General features: G+C 42.0%; 1 protein-coding gene across 5 annotated transcripts in view; it reads right to left on the reverse strand.

Moving 5' to 3' along the window:
• Positions 1 to 21,984, reverse strand: part of st3gal3a (ST3 beta-galactoside alpha-2,3-sialyltransferase 3a) — a 503,401-nt gene that overhangs the window by 355,826 nt on the left and 125,591 nt on the right. The window lies entirely within an intron of this gene.

Genomic DNA, 21,984 nt, shown 5'->3' on the forward strand with positions numbered 1-21,984 from the left:
ATTTTGAGTCAGTAGCAGCGAAGGAGTGGTGATATAGTTCTATGACAGGACGATGAATAGCTTGCAGGGAAACTTATGTGGTGGCGGTGGTCTTCCCATGCAACAGTTGTATGATAACTGACCATTAACTGCCAAGTCAAGTTTAAACAAAGAGTTGACCCCAATTGGTCAAGGCTTTCTTCTGGGAAATGAAATTTGAGAGATGTCATCTCTGTTCAATTGAAACAGGTACAATGTATGAACATGCTCCTTCTGTCTGTGTATAAATATATGCAACTTCGTACACGCTCTGTGAAACAGACTGACAATCTTAAATTGGTTATCAACTAATTATTAGCAGAACTGAGTTTCACTAGTATGTTCTGTTTTCATTTCAGATCTTAAGCATTAACATTATTTCGCTTTCATTTTAATGTATATTCTTGGCCATGTGAGATGCTCAAAAAAGTGAAAAATCCATTTGATCTACTGATATGAGGCCAGCCATTCTTTACTTGCCCAATTCTTTCTTCCTTTTCTGAGTTAGTTATTTACTAGACATCGGGCAAAATTCTTACATCCATATAATTTCGAACCAGCATAGAGTTAGACTTTGTTTTGTTGATAAATTATGAAAAGATATAAACAAGCAGCAGACTATTCAGCTCTCACAATCCTGCTGTCATTTAATAAACTCACAGCTGATTTGATTATACTCTCAAATCCACATTCCTAGCTATCTCTCAACATTTCAACCTCAATGTAGCAATATATTATGAAAATATTAGCTGCAGATTCATTACGTTCACATAATACCACTGATCGAGGTATCAAGCAGATATTTACTACAATGAATCGAACAAACTAAAATATTCTATCCATAATATTTTAGCACCAATTAAAATGAATAGATTTAGGCTGGCATTTAAATTATGCTGATCAGAATATCAAGGTTACAGGGCAAATTTTACAATTTTCATGTGCGACAAAGGATGCAAAAAGATTTTAAACATTCACCATTTCGTAGTGTGTGAGAAATGCTGAAAAAAGGGCATTCTGTCAAAGCTTTTCATCTTGGATTCATCAGAACAGTTTGCAAGAGCACCAAATGTAAAAGCAAAAACAACTTTTGAACTTCGTGACAGCAATGTATTGACTGCTTGGCGAATAGACTCTGACTGGTAAAAGCATTGCTCTGGAGAATGCAGCTAGATGTGACTGACAGTTTACAGCTTAAACTAGGCAGGTTCACTTTATGAGACCATAAGACTGTAAGATATAGAACAGGATTAGGCCATTCACACATCAGATTTGCTCTGCAGTTCTATCATACCTGATATACTTCTCAACCCCATTCTCCTCCTTTCTCCCCATAACCTGGATCCTCCTTACTAATCACCACTCACTCTCTCAAATACACTCAATGACTTGGCCTCCTCAGCCTTCTATGGCAACAAGTTCCACAGATTCACCATCCTCTGGCTGGGGAAATTTCTCCTCATCGCAGATTGACAAAGTCGTCCTTCACTATGATGCCATGCCACTGGATCCTAGTTCAGCCTACCATTGAAAACATCTTCTCCTTATCCACTCTATCTATGTCTCTCAGCATTCTGTAAGTTTCAATCAGAGCCTCCCTCATCCTTCTAAACTCTATTGAACACAGACCCAGAGTCCTCAACTTTTTCTCATATGACAAACTCTTCATTCGTAGGATCATTCTTGAAAATCCCCTCTGGAAGCCCTATAACACCAATACATCCTTCCTTAGATATGGGGGCCCAAAACTGCTCTCAATATTCCAGTGTGGTCTGATCAGTCTTATACAGCCTCGGCAGTACATCTCAAGCTAACATTGCACTTGCCTTCTGTTATGGACCAGGCCAGACCCCTCAAAACATTTCAAGAAGGGAGCCCAGACAGTGAATATTCCGGGAGAGAATCAGCTGGTCAAACTACATCGTCTTAAACAAAACTGAATTTATTTACAAGATTACTGAATGAAACACAAACAACATAAAAAAGAATACCGAATAACTTATCCCATCCGAAAACCCGACAGACTATCCCAACTTAATGACGCTGTTCCAAAGTACTTGCAACAATCCCCATAAACACATCTTGGCACAAAAGGAAAAATATCAAACTAGTTCTTCCAGAAGTCAGAGAGAGAGGGTCCAGCTGCCTTTCTTTACACACAAACTGCTGCATTTAAACCAAACCAGAGAAACGGAGCTGCCAGAACCGGCCACTCCCCTCTCATTATAAAAGTGTTTTTTTAAAACCGGAAAGCTTTCTGCCTGAGGCAGTATATGTTAGTTGTAAACAAACTGGCCCTAAAAGCCATTCAAACTCAGACTTTTTGGAACCTGCGTCATTTACAACCTCTTTGAAAAAACCCAAGGACATAATTTTTTAAAGGAACAGCTTAGTCACATTTCTCAACTGCCAATTGAACCTACATGTTAACCTTAGGAGAATCTGGAAATTGGACTCCCAAGTCACTTTGTGTTTCAGATTTCCAATACTTTTATTTATCCTACCAAAGTGCATAACTTCACTTTCCCACACTGTATTTCATCTGTCACCTTCTTGTCCACATCCTTCTGCAGCCTCCCCGCTTTCTCAACACTACCTAACCCACCAACTACCTCTGTGTCATCTACAATTGTAGCAACAATGCCCTCAGTTCCTTCATCCAGATCATTAATGTTTTAGTTTCTTAATAATAGAAGCTGGAGTATGATATTTGGCCCGTCAAGCCTGCTCGGCCATTCATTAAGGTTCCCAGGTTCAATTCCAGCCTAAGGCAACTGTCTGTGTGAAGTTTACACATTCTCCCTGTGTCTGCGTGGGTTTCCTCCGGGTGCTCCGGTTTCCTCCCACAGTCCAAAGATGTGCAGGTCAGGTGAACTGGCCATGCTAAATTGCCAATAGTGTTAGGTGTATTAGTCAGAGGGAAATGGGTCTGGGTGGGTTACACTTTGGAGGGTCAGTGTGGACTGGTTGGGCCGAAGGGCCTGTTTCAACACTGCAGGGAATCTAATCTATCTAATCCATCGGTTCAGCTCTTTCTACCTACATTATCCCATAACCCTTAATTTTCCTACCATGCAAAAACCCATCCAACTGTGTCTTGAATATATTTAATGAAGCTGCCTCTGCTGCTTCCTTGGGCAGAGAATTCCATCCTCATCTCTGTCCTAAATCTACTCCCCCTAATCTTGAGGCCATGTCCCCAAATTGTAGTCTCACCCACCAGCAGAACAATTTATCTGCCTCTATCTTCTCTATCCCTTTCATAATTTTACATATTTCTAAAAGATCCCCTCTCATTCTTCTAAATTCTAGCGAGTACAGTCCCAGGTGGCTCAACCTCTCCTCAAAGGGCAATCCCCTCATTTCCGGAAAGAACCTGGTGAACCCCCCTCTGCACTGCCCCCAAAGCCAGTATATTTTTCCGCAAGTAAGGAGACCAGAACTGCGCAAAGTACTCTAGGAGTGGCCTCACCAACACCTTGTACAATTGCAGCAGAAAGTCCCTGCTCTTAAATTCAATCCCTCTCGCAATGAAAGCCAATATTCCATTTGCCTTCCTGATTACCTGTTGCACCTGCAATAGTGTACTCCATCTGCCAGACCCTTGCCTACTCACTTAACCTTGCTAAATCTCTCTGCGGACCCTCCACATCTTCTGCAGTTCACCTTTCCACCCAATTTAGTGTCATTAGCAAATCTGGATACGTTCCACTCGATCTCCTCTTCCAAATCATTTCTATATATCATGTACGGTTGCAGGCCCCACACCGACCCCTGTGGCATTCTGCTCACCACTGATCTCTGACCACAGAAACATCAATTTGTCCCAACTCACTGCTTTCTATTGGTTAACCAGTCCTCTATCCACGCTAATACATTCCCCGCAACCCCATGTATTCTTATCTTATGGATGAGCCTTTTATGCGGCACTTTATCGAACACCTTCTGGAAATCCAAGCATACAACTTCCATCCACCACACTTGCTACACCTTAAAATTTGTCAAACATGACCTTCCCTTCCTGAATCCATGCTGTGTCTACCTGATGGTACCCTTTCCATACAGATGTCTCATTATTTCTTCTTTAATTATAGCCTCCAGCATTTTACTGACTACAGATGTTAAGCTAACTGGCCTATACTTACCTGCCTTTTGCCTCCATCCTTCTTTAAACAGCGGGGTGACATTCGCTTTCTTCCAGTCCACTGGGATCTGCCCAGAGTCCAGTGAAGTTTGGTAAGTTACCACTAATACAGCTACTACAACTTCTGCCATTTCTTTCAGTACCCTGGGATGCATTCCATCAGGACCAGGGGACTTATCCACTTTTACACTCTCAAGTTTGCTCAACACTACACCTTTAGTGACAACAACTGAATTAAGGTCCTTACCTCCGTATCATCATTCTTTGGCATGTTTGACACATCTTCCACTGTGAAGGTTGATACAATATAGTCGGTCAAGGCCTTGGCCATTTCAGCATTACCCAAAATTAATTCCCCTTTTTTATCATGAAGGGACCTATGTCCATGTTAGCCACTGTCTTCCGTTTTATATATTTAGAAAACCTTTCCTATCTGTTTTTATATTCTGTACGAGTTTGCATTGATAATCTATCTTTCCTTTCTTTATTGCGTGCTTTGTGGTTCTTTGTTGCTTTTTAAAGGGTTCCCAATCTTCCTGTTTCCAACTACTCTTTACTACTTTGTAAGCCTGAGCTTTTAACTGGATGCCTTCCTTTATTTCCTTGGTTATCCAAGGCTGGATCTTCCTACCCTTGCTATCCTTGTTTTTGACCAGAATGTACTTTTCTTCAGCAATGTGATAAATCTCTTTGTAAGTCCTTCACTGTTCTTCAACTGTTCCACCACACAACTCGTGTTCCCAGTCAAATTTAGCTAACTCTTTTCTCATCCCATTATAGTCTCCCTTGTTTAAGCATAACACCCAGATTTAGATTATACTATGTCACCTTCCATTTGTATCTCAAATTCGAACGCACAATGATCGCTCTTTCCAAGAGGATCCTTAATTACGAGATCATTAATTTTACCTGTTCCACTACACAGTACCAGATCTAAGATTGCATGCTCCCTGGTAGGTTCAATAACATGCTGTTCAAGAAGGTTAGCACAGATGTCTGACATGAATTGTTGTAGCCCCAACACTGAACCCTACAAAATACCACTAGTCACCATCTGCCATCCAAAAAAGATCTCTTTAACCCCATTATTTGCCTTCTGCCAGCCAGCCAATCCTCTGCTGGTCAAAACATTATCCTGAGAAATAGTTATGAAGGTGTAGGTGTGTACTGTACCTTTAAGAGAAAGAGAGAGAGAGAGAGACAGGAAGCTAACAAGGACTGACTGAAAGCACAGAGTGTGCTGAACAATTTAAAAATGTAACATTTGGTTGAAATGAATAGCTGGAGTTGTGTTGCCATTGAACAAAAACAAATTCAAATTTGGCCAGTTTAAATTATGCCCCAGATATCAAAATGCAATTGAATTTTAATTTTACTGTTTGGGATGATATCAAACCAATGAAATGATCTGATGTTCTGGGGTATAACACTGGACATTTTGAACAGTTAGGAGGAGAACAGCAACAAGCACCAACACACAAACATTTGTGCAGCAGAACACCAAAGTTAACCTTCAGAAATCGACAGAAAAAGTTTGACAGCTGAAGCCAATAAATGGATTTGAAATTGATTTTGCCATAGATTTAAGAGGGAATTTATCGGACCAGCACTGGAGGTAAAAGATAGGTTTAAGAGAAAGGAGTTGTAACTAGATGTTATTTAATGTTCTCTGTTGAACTTAAAGAATAAAATTGTTAAATCTTACTTTAAAAGTGACCTCTGGGATAGTACTTTGCCTCTCAAACTTTAACAAGTTATAGCGTGTGGTGGGCTTCTCTGTGTGTCAGGTTTAAAATTAGCTACCCCACACCCCAAAGTTAGCAGAGGGGTTTACCCAGGGTCATAACAAAATAAAACTGAGGATTTTTTTTTTGTAAACTTGAAACAGTGTTCATTTGTCAACCAAGTCAGCATTTCCCTTTCATATAGTTTAAATGTTGGTTTCTCTTTACATTGGGGCAATTGACTAGAATACTAATAAGAGCAGGACAAAAAAAAACTTTGACAGGATCTATCTTTTTTTCACCAGTAGAGCTTGCACCTGTCAGATTGCTCATATGTTTTCAAAAGTTAGCTTTCAACTCTAACTGTAAATCCACAACCTCAGATAATGCCCATTGCTGTGGAACTACAGCAGGTGCCACTTGTTTGTAACTCAGTGGTCAAAATGGCATTGTACTGAGAATGTCTATCAGCACATCTTCCCCATCCACTATACATCAGAACATGCTTGTCATTCTACCTATGTTTTATTATTATAGATCACAGATCTGTACTTCATGTGGTCATGTCAATGTCTCAGAGTACATTGTGAGCCAATATAGCCCAGACTATCATTTTTGTCAACAGAACACATCTTAGAATTTTAAAATAGAGAGTTCCAAAGTGACCATAAACCACCTGTGGTGAATGTCCTAGGAAAGTGATACCATACAGACCTTGTCCTTGCATCATAAAGACCTTGCATTTTATCAACAAAAATGACCCCGAGCTTCCACTTGCTTCCCATTACAACATTACATCATGTTGCCTGACCAACATTTCTATCACAGGCTAGCTGCAGTACTCAGGCCAGGCTCAACATAGGCTGGATGAAAAGTATTTCATTTTCTGTGTGGGATATTTCAGCCTTCAGCATTCAATATCAAGTTGAAACATTTTAGGACCTCTGCACCATCTTATGTGTCCTTTAGCTACCCCCCACCCCAAAATACGGGGCTGCTTTCATTACAGCCAATACATTTTCACTCATTAATTCTCCCCATCAGTAACTTTTCTTTCTTCCCAGTTCACCAATATCAATGTTTTTGTCTGTTCAATTGTTGTTACCTCACACTCTAGGCTCCATCTCTAACTATTGCCTCCTCTTCCTTTTCTTCTCCACTTCTCCACCCCATAATTAATCATCAGCAGATATACCACCTTTTCTTAGCTACAATCCAAATCCCAAATGTTGATTTGGGCCTGGAGGCAAGTCCTAGGCTAGGCTGGCAAGGGACTGGCAATTCCAGGAGAGGTAAAAACAATGACTGCAGATGCTGAAAACCAAATACTGGATTAGTGGTGCTGGAAGAGCACAGCAGTTCAGGCAGCATCCAACGAGCAGCGAAATCGACGTTTCGGGCAAAGGGCTTTTGCCCGAAACGTCGATTTCGCTGCTCGTTGGATGCTGCCTGAACTGCTGTGCTCTTCCAGCACCACTAATCCAATTCCAGGAGAGGCCTAGGCCAGGCCAGTGTGGAGGGTTCAGGTCCTGGAGGTGAGCCCCGGAGTGGAGCCTGTACAGCAGGAGGTTTGACAACGAGTCCTGGAGCATAGGCCAACGCGAGGGTGGCAAGTCCGGAGTTGAAGCAAGTGGAGGCAGCAAGTGTCGAAGCAGTGTGTGTCAAAGTAGCGACTCCCAGAGCAGTGGCCAGTGTGGGAATGGTGTTATGAAGGTGCAAGTGTGTACTGTATTTTTAACAGAGAGAGGAAGCTGGCAAGAACTGACCAAAAGCATAGAGTGATGAACAAGGTGAAAATGTAACACTTGGTTGAAACAAATAGCTGGAATTGCATTGCCATTGAATAAAAAACAAATTCAAATTCGGCCAGCTTAAGTTATGTCCCAGAATCCAAAATTCAAACAAAGTTGAATTTTATTGCTTGGGATGACATCAAACCAATGAAATGATCTGATGTTTTAGGGTATTAAACTGGTCATTTTGAACAGTTGGGTGAGAACAGCAACGATCGTCAACAAACAGACTGCTAGCCAAATAGCTCTCTGAAAGGTACCCATCTATAAGAAATTTGTACAGCAGAACATCAAAGTCAACCCAGAGGAATCTACAGAGAATGTCATCCCAAACAGTAAAATTAAAATTCAAAAGGATTTTGATATCTAGGGAACATAATTCAAACTGATTGGCCAAATTTGAATTTGCTTTTGTTCCATGGCAATGCAACTCCAGCTATTTGTTTCAATCAAATGTTACATTTTTAAGTTGTTTAGCACACTGTGCTTTCAGTCAGTCCTTGCTGAAGACTATACCTGGGTTTGAAATTGATTTTGCTGTAAATTTAAGAGGGAATTTATCAAGGCAGTATTGCAGATTGGGAAGGAAAAGATAGGTTTAAAAGAAAGGAATTGTAAATAGTTGTTTTGGTTTTAGTATTCTCTGTAGAACCTAGAGAATAAAATTGTTAAGTTTTACTTTAAATAGTGACCACTGGGATTGTTCTTTGTCTCTCGAAATTTAACAGATTACAGCATGAGGTGAACTTGTCTGCGTGTCAGGTTTAAATGAGCAGAGGGGTTTACACCATGTCGTAACAATGGCAAGTCCCTGAGCAGAGGCCAGCATAAGGATGGCAAGTCCTGGAGTGGATGTGTGGTCCTTGGGAACTGGAAGCAAAGCCTCAAGGTTTGAAGCCACTGTGGTCTCGCTCAGGTGGTCTGCAGGCTCAATGCTGGCACGGACTTGGTGGTAAGAATAAAATTTGCATACTTTTCAAAAAATAACTTCATTTATTCTTAAGCTGAACATTTATTTATGATTCTTTCAAGTCTACAAAAGTATTCTGTACCTAGGTACCCTGTACAAAAGAGGGCATCAAAGCAGCAACATTACAAACTTTTTATTGCAATCATTCAAGTGCATGTGGCAATAAAGTCGAATGCAATTATTCAAGTCAATCGGTTTTGAAGGGTCGCTGGACCCAAAATATTGACTCTGCATTTACTCCACATATGCTGCCCAACCTGCTGAAATTCACCAGCAATTTCTGTTTTTGTTTCAGATTTCCAGCATCCGCAGTTCTTTGTTTTTGACCTTAACCACTATTTATTCAGATGAAAGCAATTCCTTTTCCTATTCCATAAAAAAAGGCATGAAGCAGGAGTTAAAATTGGCGAGACAGTAGTTAATTCTATTGAGATATCCCTCTATTAGCTATAACTCAAAATCATATGTTGTCGTCACTAGATTGCCTATTGATTACTGGGTGACAAATAGTTAGTTTGCGAAAAATGCTTTATGTCCAGATGTGGCAAATAGCATTAGAAAAGTGAAAAGACAACTGCATAGAGTGGACATTGCACACAGATGCGCACTTGCAGTCAGGGATAGGCAATAATGTAAGGATCCTTCAGTAGCAAGGTTAATTGCAGGAGGCAATCTCGAACATGAACGTGTATAGAACATTTAGTACAGTAGCAGACTTTACGAAGAGCAAAAGTAGACAGCGAGTCCAAGCCAAAGGAGAGGAGCAGATCATAAGAGAGTTGACCAAAATCTTGATTGAGAATGTCGTTTGAAGGAATCAGATCTTTCAGCTGCAAAGAAACCGGTAACAATTTGCTGTTTTTCAAGCTGAGATAGAAAGTTACTCTGTGACAGAGAAAGAACGCATGTTTTTCTCTAGACACAGATCCTCACAAAACTGAATAGATTGCATCATCTACCATATGGCTCAACCTTTTAAATATATAACAGACATCTGCCTCACTATGTTCATTAAAACACCTCTCCCATTACCTTGTTCTTCATCAGTGGTATAGAGGTTAGCCAGACAAATACCATGTTAGCCAATTTTTTTTTAAATTGTACATTGGATTTTATACAGCAGCTGTGAGATGTAAAAGGAAACACACTGCATGGTTTTAGTAGAGCTGATGTGAGCCAACAAAAGGAAGGCTGTCTCTCTCAGGTCAATGCTGGGTTCTGACAAGAACCTTGTTTCCATAAAGTGCTGATCTAATCACCAAAGTCTACTCGATAGCACCATCTGTTCAACATAATGAATAAAGCAAGAGGCCATTTTCAGATTCTAATAACATTTTAAACTGCAGCGGGTCCTTTGAGTAAAGCCCTAAAGCCTCAGTTGTGACCCTAATCAATCCCTCAGACTATGTAACAAACTACAAAAAATTTTACTATCTTGCCATTACATTGCTTACTTCAGACAACTTTTAATTTGAGCAAGAAAGCAAGTAGAAACAAGTTGACTGAAAATGAAACTCTGATAGATTACTTCTAATTATTCAAATGTAACAGGATATTTTGAAGAAAAAATGCAACTTGATTTACAATGCCTCTTACTGCATGTGAAGAAGAAACATTTAAGAGAAATGCACAACATCAGCAACAATGTGGGTACACGAACAAAATAAACTTCAGACCTATATAAATGAGATTAACTCTTAACTGACTTCCAACATGGCGAAGAAGGCATTCAGCTGTGTCATCGTTAGAAAGGAAGACCCCATCCACTGCAATAGGCATACTAGCAAAACAGGTTCACAGCAGACATCATTTCCCTAGCCTTACATTAATCCCTGGAACACTTGGATAACAAAGACGCCTACATCAGGCTCCTACTCATCAACTACAGCTCCGCCTTCAATACCATAATCCCTTCCAGACTAATCTCAAAACTCTTGAGTCTCAACTCTGTCCTCTGCAACTGGATCCTCAGCTTCCTGGCCCACCGACCACATTCAGTGAAGTTAGACAAAAGCACCTCCTCCACGATAATCCAATGCTTTTAACATTGGCATTATGCAAGGATGATTTCTCAGCCCCCTAATGCACTTAATGTACACCCATGACAGTGTTGCCAAATTCTGACTGAATGCCATCTACACTGTGGTAGGACGGATATCAAGCAATGATGAGACAGAGTACAGGAAGTAGACAGATTGCTCCTCTCTCTCTCAATGCTGGCAAAACAAAAGAACTGAACACTGGCTTCAAGAAGAAAGGAGGAGAACACGCCCCTATCTATATCAACAGATCTGCAGTCGAGAGGATCGGACTGTCAAATTCCTAGGGATGACAGTAACCGACAATCTGTCATGGACAATCAAGAAGGCACACAACACCTCTTCTTCCTCAGGTGGCTTATGAAATTTGGCATGTCCATAAAGACCCTCACCAATGTTTACAAATGCACCAGTGAAAGCTTTCTATCTAGGTGCATAATAGCCTGATACGACAACTGCTTTGCCCAGGATCGTAAGAAACTACAGAAAGTTGTGTGTGCAGCCCAGACCATCATAGAAGCCAACTACCCATCCATGGAATCCATCTACACTTCCCATTGCTGCAAAAAGGCTGCAAACATGATCAAAAACCCCTCAAACCTCAGTAATGTTTTCTCACAACCTCTTCCGTCAAGCAGAAGATACAGAAGCTTGAACATGCATGAACAGATTCAAGAATAGCTTTTCCCTGCCATTATTATTCTGCTGTATGGACTCTCTAACTCCAAATAATGTTCATCTTGCTGATGGTGATCTTGCTTTGTGCACCTCCTGTGAAGCTGTAACTTTGTATTCCTTGTTCTAAGTACCCTATGATCTGTATGTCCTTGTTTGCTATAACCTGCCTGTATTGCTCACAAAACAAAACTTTTCACTCTATGTGTAACTACAATAAATCAAATCAAAATAAAAAAAATGAAATTGACATTCTACCTGGCATGACCATGGCACCGAAAACGACAATGGCAAACACAGCCCTGTTGACCCTGTTAAGACTTCCTTACTAATCTGGAAGTTAATGCCAAAATTGGGATAGCAGTCTCACAGACTAGTCAAGCAACAACCTGACATAATCATATTCATGGAATCACACCCGACACACAACCATCCCTGACTATGTTCTGTCCCACCAACAAGGCAGACCAACAGAGATGGCAGCACAACAGTTGCGAGGGAGCTGTCCTAAAGGTCCTCAACATTGACTCTGAATCCCATTGAGTCAAAGTATAGGTCAAGCATGGGCATGGAAACATCCTTCTGATTACCATGTACCAACTCCCCCAGATAAAGAATTAGTACTCCTCCATTTTGAAAACAATTAGAGGAAGCACTGAAGGACTGAAGGATGGAGAATGTACTCTGGATGGGGGATTTCCAAGTCTTTCACCAGGAGTGCTCAAAAGCAGCAAAACTGATAGAGCTGGAGGAGTGTTCCTAAACAAATGTTGCTGCTAAACTTGGTCTGCAGCAGGTGGTAAGAGAACCAACAAGAGGGGGAAAAAAATTGACCTCATTCTCAACAATCTGTATCCTGCATCTATTTATAACAGTATTGATAAGAGTGACAACAATACAGTCCTCATGGAGATGAAGTCCTTTCTTCACTGATAATACCTTACATTACACTGTGTGGCACTTTCACCATGCTAAATGGGCAGACTTAAATAGATCTAGCAACTCAAGACTGGGCATCCATGAGGGCCCTCAGCGACAGATGACTTATATTCCAACACAATTTGCAATCTTGTGGCATGTAGTATCTCTCACTCGACTATTACACTCAAGCCAATATCAGCTCCAGTCACACCTTATCTGGAGAAGCTAGAATACATGACTGCTTGCATTACAAACAGCCTAAGTAGCAAATGATAGGCAGAAGCAAGAGATTCCACAATCAATGGATTTGATCTCAGCTCTGCAGTCCTGCCACATCCAGTCATGAATGGTGGTGGACAATGAAACAACTCCTTGAAGGAGGCTCAATCAACATCCCCATCTTATTAATGAGGGAGCCCAGTACATTAGTGCAGGAAAATAAGGCTGAAGCAATTGCATCTTACGAATCACTTCTTCGACTTCTATCTTCTTGCAACTTACTGCATGGAAGTTTATTAATGCACGAAGCATTGTACCATTTTCTCGCCTATTGCTCAACATGAGTACATTCTACTGCTTGTATAATACCATGTCAACATTGCCATATTCCTCCCATTCTTCCCTTCTGCTACCTTCACATGCACCTTCAACTAATGCAAGAATCTCATAGATGCCTTTGCCATGAAGATTGTGATCATTTAGTCAATTGTTTTTTTCTTTTCTCTGAGACCATTAAGGGCATTCCCACAAGGTTCACCTAAACTTAGGCTTGAACCAGTATCCTGCTGTATTTGTTCTCCTTTCTCATGCCCTCTGTGCATACTTAACCAAGAAATCGATCTTCTACTCTCGCAACACTATTTTCAATTAATTTCCCTCCCAGACCCTCAAATTCATATCTTTCTCCAAAAAAAACCCTTTATCCCTGTGTTCTTGCTCAGAACCATACATTCTCTTAGCAGGGATAGGTTGGGGATGTGGGTCTAGGTGAGATCCTCTTCAAGGTAAAAACAATAACTGCAGATGTTGGAAACCAGATTCTGGATTAGTGGTGCTGGAAGAGCACAGCAGTTCAGGCAGCATCCAAGGAGCAGCGAAATCAACGTTTCGGGCAAAAGCTCTTCGTCAAAGGGCTTTTGCCCAAAACATCGATTTCGCTGCTCCTTGGATGCTGCCTGAACTGCTGTGCTCTTCCAGCACCACTAATCCAGAATGAGATCCTCTTCAGACGGTTGATGCAGTCTTAATGGGCTGAATGGCTTATAACTGCATTGTAGGAATTCTATGATCCATTTCCTCCCCAAATTCCCTGATCTACTATCTACCTTCCAAATCCAGATCCATCTTTCCCACCACAACCACTCTATGTCTGAACCCCTCCAATCACATTTCCTGCTTTAAGCCTTCAAAGAAAGAAATGAGTTTCAATGCAAGTATATTGATTAAGAGTTCCTCATTATTCTCAATATGTCCTTAGTGTTTGCCACCATATGAGTACATCAGTTCTCGGATTATTTGATTCTAGGCACAGACTCATATCCAGAGAACTTCTGTAATAGCTTCTTCTCTGGCTCACGTACTATTAATACTTAAAAGTTTCTTGAAGATTTATTGATGGTGTTCTCCAATTTCCCAGATACATGTGTCCCTCAGGTCATTAAAAGCACTTTTAAAAATCAGCTTTCATATGAAAGCTGACAACAACCAGTTCTGTAACACCAACTTCACTAGATTCCTTTACTTGTGAAACAGAAAATTTCTCTGATTCAATGTTGGCAAAACTGAAACCATTGTTTTCAGAACCCACCACAGTCTCCTTTGCTTCACCACTAAACCTAATCTTTCCCTATCCATTCACTGAAAAGGAAATAGAACATGCAAAATCTCTGCAATCCCGTAGGTGAGTTTACAACTATCTTTGGATTAGTGGTGCTGGAAGAGAACAGCAGTTCAGGCAGCATCCAAGGAGTAGCGAAATCGACGTTTCGGGCAAAAGCCCTTCATCAGGAATAAAGGCAGAGAGCCTGAAGGGTGGAGAGATAAGCTAGAGGAGGGTGGGGGTGGGGAGAAAGTAGCATAGAGTACGATATGTGAGTGGGGGAGGGGATGAAGGTGATAGGTCAGGGAGGAGGGTGGAGTGGATAGGTGGAAAAGAAGATAGGCAGGTAGGACAAGTCATGAGTTTGGAACTAGGACGAGATGGGGAAGGGGAAATGAGGAAACTGTTGAAGTCCACATTTATGCCCTGGGTTGAAGTGTTCCAAGGCAGAAGATGAGGCGTTATTCCTCCAAGTGCCTGGTGGTGAGGGAGCAGCGGTGAAGGAGGCCCAGGACCTCCATGTCCTCGGCAGAGTTGGAGGGGGAGTTGAAATGTTGGACCACAGGGTGTCGTTCATTGGTGCGGGTGTCCCGGAGATGTTCCCTAAAGCGCTCTGCTAGGAGGCGTCCAGTCTCCCCAATGTAGAGGAGACCGCATCGGGAGCAACGGATACAATAAATGATATTGGTGGATGTGCAGGTAAAACTTTGATGGATGTGGAAGCCTCCTTTAGGGCCTTGGATAGAGGTAAGGGAGGAGGAGTGGGCGCAGGTTTTGCAATTCCTGCAGTGGCAGGGGAAGGTGCCAGGATGGGAGGGTGGGTTGTAGGGGGGCATGGACCTGACCAGGTAGTCACGGAGGCAATGGTCTTTGCGGAAGGCGGAAAGGGGTGGGGAGGGAAATATATCCCTGGTGGTGGGGTCCTTTTGGAGGTGGCGGAAATGTCGGCAGATGATTTGGTTTCTGCGAAGGTTGGTAGGGTGGAAAGTGAGCACCGGGGCATTCTGTCCTTGTTACGGTTGGAGGGTGGGGTCTGAGGGCGGAGGTGCGGGATGTGGACGAGATGCGTTGGAGGGCATTTTAACCACGTGGGAAGGGAAATTGCGGGCTCTAAAGAAGGAGGCCATCTGGTGTGTTCTGTGGTGGAACTGGTTCTCCCGGGAGCAGATACGGAGGAGGCGGAGGAATTGAGAACACGGGATGGTATTTTTGCAAGTGGTAGAGTGAGAAGAGGTGTAATCCAGGTAGCTGTGAGAGTCGGTGGGTTTGTAAAAAATGTCAGTGTCAAGTCGGTCATCATTAATGGAGATGGAGAGGTCCAGGAAGGGAGGGAGGTGTCAGAGATGGTCCAGGTAAATTTAAGGTCAGGGTGGAATGTGTTGGTGAAGTAGATGAATTGCTCAACTTCCTCGCGGGAGCACGAGGTGGCGTCAATCAATGTTGCGGAGGAAGAGGTGGGGAGTGGTGCCAGTGTAATTATGGAAGAATGACTGTTCTACATAGCCAACAAAGAGACAGGCATAGCTGGGGCCCATACGTGTGCCCATGGCTACGCCTTTGGTCTGGAGGAAGTGGGAGGATTCGAAGGAGAAATTGTTAAGGGTGAGGACCAGCTCGGCCAAACGAATGAGAGTGTCGGTGGAAGGGTACTGTTGGGGACGTTGGGAGAGGGAAAAATGGAGGGCTTGGATGCCCTGGTCATGGCGGATGGAGGTGTAGAGGGATTGGATATCCATGGTGAAGATGAGGCGTTGGGGGCCGGGGAAACGGAAGTCTTGGAGGAGGTGGAGGGTGTGGATGGTGTCTCGAACATATGTGGGGAGTTCCTGGACTAGGGGGGATAGGACAGTGTCGAGGTAGGTAGAGATGAGTTCAGTGGGGCAGGAGCATGCTGAGACAATGGGTCGGCCAGGGTGTTCAGGCTTGTGGATGTTGGGAAGGAGGTAGAACCGGGCAGTATGGGGTTCCTGGACTATGAGGTTGGAAGCTGTGGGTGGGAGTTCTCCTGAGGTGATGAGGTTCTGTATGGTCTGGGAGATGATGGTTTGGTGATGGGGGGTGGGGTCATGGTCGAGGGGGCGGTAGGAAGAGGTGTCCTCGAGTTGGCGTTTGACTTCAGCAGTGTAGAGGTCAGTGCGCCAGACTACCACTACGCCCCCTTTATCTGCTGGCTTGATGGTGAGGTCAGGATTAGAGCAGAGGGATTGGAGGGCTGCGCGTTGTGAGGGTGAGAGGTTGGAGTGGGGGAGAGGGTAAACAGGTTGAGGCGGTTAATGTCCCGGCGGCAGTTGGAAATGAAGAGGTCGAGGGCAGGTAATAGGCCAGCGCGGGGTGTCCAGGTGGGTGCAGTGTGTTGGAGGTGGGCAAAGGGGTCCTCGGAAGGTGAGCGGGAGTCCTGATTGTGAAAGTAAGCTCAGAAGCGGAGGCGGCGGAAGAAGTGTTCGATGTCACGGTGTGTATTAAATTCATTGATGCGTGGACGGAGGGGGATGAAGGCAAGTCCTTTGCTGAGGACTGATCGTTCGTCCTCAGTGAGGGGAAGGTCTGGAGTGTGGTGAAAACTCAGCAGGGCTGGGAGCTGGGACCTGGTGTGGGTGTGGAGCTGGGAGTGGGGGGCAGAGCCAGTAACTGGAGTGGGTGTGGTGTTGGGAATGGGGGTGGAGTCATGAGGAGGGGTGGTGTTCCCCTCAGGGTTCTGGAGCCAGGAATAGTGACAGTGGGATCTGTGGGGGATGTGTCAGCAGAATGCCAGTGAGTGGCATTGGTGGGGGCGGAAGTGGTGCCTTTATTCCTGATGAAGGGCTTTTGCCCGAAACGTCGATTTTACTGCTCCTCAGATGCTGCCTGAACTGCTGTGCTCTTTCAGCACGGATAATCCAGAATCTGGTTTCCAGCATCTGCAGTCATTGTTTTTACCTTACAACTATCTTCATCTAACTCTTCCTCAAGATCTCCATTGCATTGTTTATCCATGTTCCCGCCTCAGCCCATCGTCAGCTAAACCCCTCATCCTTCTAATCTTTTGTTACCTCTACACTTAACTATTTCATCTATGATGATCCCATCCAATAGTAATACTGGGCAAGTTAGGCTTAGGCATGAGAATGGCTTGATAGCCAAACTGCAAAATAAAATTTATAATCTATCTACTTACATATAACATATACAGATATAACTAATTCTGCATAACCCTAATTATCATAATTTTATAATTCACTGACAATATTGAAGTACTTACTTTCTGCAACTTTCTATACATTTACCAGATACAATTCTCTCAAATATTATTTCTCCCAGAGATACATTCTACTTCACTGACGTTTCCAAACTGAACTTTTAAAAAAGCTCTGCTTATTTAAATTGTGCAAGTAGTTTAATGGCTTCTGCTCAATTCTGAAGTCCTGGACTGCCACAAACTAACATCCCCTATTGCCTTAATGAAACTGCTTTTCTCAACTGAAACCTAGTTAGGGGCCTTGGTCTTTCTTCTAGGTCAATGAATTTCAAAATTTTTAACAATTAACCATCCAGTTACTTTGTCCAGTCATTTTATTTAACTCGGATGGTTTCTTGGGAATAATGTCTAAACTCTCTGTTCAAAAAAGACTTTCTGACCTCTTCAAAAAAAAGTCACCTTCACAGGATTAAAACTAAAAAGTAATTTACCCCTATTTTAAAATCCTAATTCACAAATAATTGATCACCTCTCTCTCTAAGGAGAAAATATAAAGGTTTCCTTAAGAGGCATTTTCATTTTATCACTATTTCTTATCAATACCACTACTTTATACTGGTGATAATATTTCCAGTAAATTCAAGGATTTTCATTACAATCGTTCTACATCAAAATATTTTTCTTTCCTATTTGCTGTTAACTCAGTGTCCACTATAGTAATATTTTCTTGAAGATGAATAAGTTTTGAATTGCATGGCTATAGCATTAAACTCCAATGAAGCCTCTTGAAAAAAAACATTATGGTCCATATGAGTAACAGTCTCTGCAGAACTGTTTGAAATGTAGGTCTCAAATACTTGTGAAGCCAAGACCAAACATAGCATCTATTTCAAAATTGTTGATGATTTTTGTTAATAAGCATTTAATTTCTTTGAAAAATAACTCACCGGCCAATCAATCCCCATTTCACCTACCTGTGACAACACTGCATCAGCACTGATGCCATTACAATTCACAGTCAGTTTAAATTAGCTGCTATTAAAACTAGTGCAGTAGTCAGTAGAGCTTTTAAACTATCAAAGGCATTCTAATATTTTTTTGTTTATTCAAATTTCTGCCATTTCTTCAAAAAAATTGTCAAAGGGGGCAATTCACAAACAAATATTTGATAAAACCCATTCATACCAAGATATAGCAAAGTGTTCTTATTTTGTCTTAGACACAGAAAAATCTAAGACAGCACTTACTTTTGCTCATTGAAGTGCTATTTGACCTTGTCCCGCAGTGTGGCCCAAATACTTTTATTTTGGAAAATTCAGTTTTAGCAAGATTTATAACCAAACTGGCTCTTTGTAACTGATGAATTAATTCAGTCAAGCATTATGCATACTCATTCTAGTTTTGGACAAACGATAGCTCCATGATCTAATTGTGGAAAGGTTGCTGGTACAAATACCATGACTTTACATGGATACTTTATATCCTGTGTTGCAAAAACTAACATAAAATCAAAGAACTATGAATGTTGGAAATTTGAAACAAAAACAGAAAGAACTTTAACAGGTCTGGAAGCACCTACAGAAAGAAAAACAGATTAACATTTTGAATCCAGAGACGTTTTATCAGAACTGAAAATAATTAGGAAAGGGTGATATTTATGCTAATGATGAAGTGGTGGCATATGTCGAAAGAGGAGGGAAAAGGAAAGAGGAGGGAAAAGGGAAGAGAGAGAGAGAGACAGTAAGTGTGGTTGGGAAGGAGGTGAGGAGGAGGAGATGGGGATGGGGGGGTGAATGGAATTCATGGATATGGTGCCCAGAGATGTCTGACATTTGATATTGTGAACAAATGCTGAGAATAATGAGGGCATGAAAAAAAGGCAGTTCATTAATCATAGGTGATTTTAACCTTCATGTAGATGGGAAAGTCAGATTGACAAAAGTAGCTATGAACACATATATTTGGACATGTTCATCGAACAATATGTTGTGAAATCAGTCAGGGATCAGACAACTTTTGATTTGGTATGGGTAATGAGGCAGGTATAATAAATAATCACAAAATAAAAATTGCCCTAGGTAAGTGACCATAACATGATAGAATTTAGCATTCGGTTTCAAACACAGGGTTCAACTGTGCTTAACTTAAGTCAAGGTGATTACAAAGGACTGAGGACAATACTAACTGGAGTGGACTTGGTAAGGAGTTTAGCAGTAAGGCACAAGGTTGGAGTACGATGGAATATACATTAATTCTTTACTCAGAAAGTAGTAAGAGTATGGAATGCTTTGCCTGCAACGGTAGTAGATTCTCCAACTTTAAGTACATTTAAGGCGTCATTGGACAAGCAGATGGACGTACATGGAATAGTGCAGGTTAGATGGGCTTCAGATTGGGATGACAGGTCGGCGCAACATCGAGGGTCGAAGGGCCTGTACTGCGCTGTATTATTCTATGTTCTATAATACTCCCCACCTGCCTGGATGGGTGTAGCTCCAACAATACTCAAGAAGTTTGACATCATCCAGGTCAAAGCAGCCCACTTGATCTGACACCACAAACATCAACTCCCTTCCAGCACCAACGTTCAGCAGCAGCAGTGTGTACTATCTACAAGAAGCACTGCAGAAATTCACATAAGATCCTCAGACAGCACCTTTCAAACCCATGACCACTTCCATCTAAAAGGACAAGGGTAGCAGATACATGGGAACACCACCACCTTCAAGTACCCTTCCAAGTCACTCACCCGACAGATTCCTACATTTGTCCTTGGTCTGCACTAACAAGTCTTTAAACTGCTTTTGTTGTCCCCGAGACAGAGAGTTTACTAACCTATCCCACTCCGCAAGGGCTTCTTCATTTTTTAATCTACTTTGAGGCAAATCAAAATCCACAACAGCTGGATTTGATTCCTCACTCTGCGGGGCAGCAACTAATACTCATTTCTCTCTCGTGTAATACGGTTTCAACATGTTCACATGACAAACCCAATACCATTTTCTTCTATCTAACATCTTTGCTAGATAGTTCACCTGACTCAACGTTTTCTCAATTTGATAAGGGACCACTGAATCTGGCTTTAAAGGGATCTCCTATCACCAGTTACAGTACTAACACATCACCTACTTGGGAAAAAAAACAACCGAATCTCAGGCTTTTAATCTGCCACCTGCTTTATTCTATGCTGTGCCCTCTTTAGGTGCTGTTTAGCTAACTCACCTCTAATACATAATCTCCTACTTTGGCATGTCAACTTTTCTTTCATTAATTTCAAAGGACCTCTCACTTCATGCCCAAATATCAACTCGAAGGGAGTAAACTGAGTAGATTCATTTCGGGCATCTCTAATAGCAAATAATACAAATGGGACACCTTTATCCCAATCATTTGGGTAATCTTGACACTATGCTCTCAACATGGTCTTCAAGGTCTGATGCCACCCTTCTAAAGCTTCCTGGGATTCAGGATGATACACACTTGATTTTAAGTGCTGCACACCTAAGCTATCCATGAACTCCATAAACAGGCTAATAGTAAAATTAGACCCAAGGTCCGACTGAATCTCTCTGGGTAGCCTATATCGCATGGAGACAGCTACGAACACTTGTACCACTCTTTTTGTCTTAATACTCTGCAATGAAATTGTCTCCCAAAATCTGGTAGACACATTCATTATGGTCAACAACTACTAGTTCCCATTTTTAGATCTCGGGAGGGGGCCTACACAATCAATTGTGACCTGTGTGAAAGGTTCTTCAAATGTGGGAATTGACAATAAAGGTGCAGGTTTTATTGCCACCTGTGGCTGACCTACCATTTGGCATGTATGACACATATGGCAAAAGTTAACCACATCCTTGTGCATTCCAAGCCAATAAAAATGTTTGTGTACCTTAGCCTGAGTCTTTCATACACCGAGGTGACCTCCTACAGGAGTTCACGTGCTACCCGTAACACTTCCCGTCTGTAAACTACCAGCAACACAATCTGGTGCACTTCAGCCCATTTCTCCTCTCAACTAACCTGCCATGGTCTCCATTTCTGCCTTCAGATCATATCTTTCAGATACTAGTCCTCAGGAATATTCTCAGCCTCCTTTTCAGAGAATGCATTCACATATCTTTTGTCGTCTTGTTTTTCTGTTGCAAGTCCCTTAGCCTTTCAGGACTAAATACTTCTGTCTGATCTTCTGCCTGTTCAGGTTTTTCCTGCACCATTACGTCAAACAGGATGTCCACTTACTGAACTTCAACTTTGTCATCCTTCTCTTTAGTTTTTGCTTCGCACTGTGACTTATGATGGTGGGATCTTGTTACGACACAGTCTGAGAAAATACCAGGGTATTTTTCTTTTAACTCCTCAGTTTCTTGATCTTCCTTGGGCTTTTCAACAATAAGGGGTGTCACTCCCACGTTGGGCCCGGCTAAATCATTCCCAAGAACAAACTGAATTCCTGGAGCAGACACTCAGTCAATGAACCCCATTGTTATTTCCCAATTCTTGAGTTGGCACTCAAACCTGACTGTACATCAGGAAAAGCTACATTTCTGCCCATCTATCCCACAAATTACCACACTCTCAGGTAACAGATCAGAAAGAATGCAAATTCACTCATCTCTTACTATTAGGAGACTGGTTAGATCCCGTATTTCTCAAAATTATAACTTCTTGACCATGTTCCCTATTCTTTCTGAGTAACCTTT

This window comes from Chiloscyllium punctatum, chromosome 7, assembly GCF_047496795.1.
Source record: "Chiloscyllium punctatum isolate Juve2018m chromosome 7, sChiPun1.3, whole genome shotgun sequence".
NCBI lineage: Eukaryota > Metazoa > Chordata > Chondrichthyes > Orectolobiformes > Hemiscylliidae > Chiloscyllium > Chiloscyllium punctatum.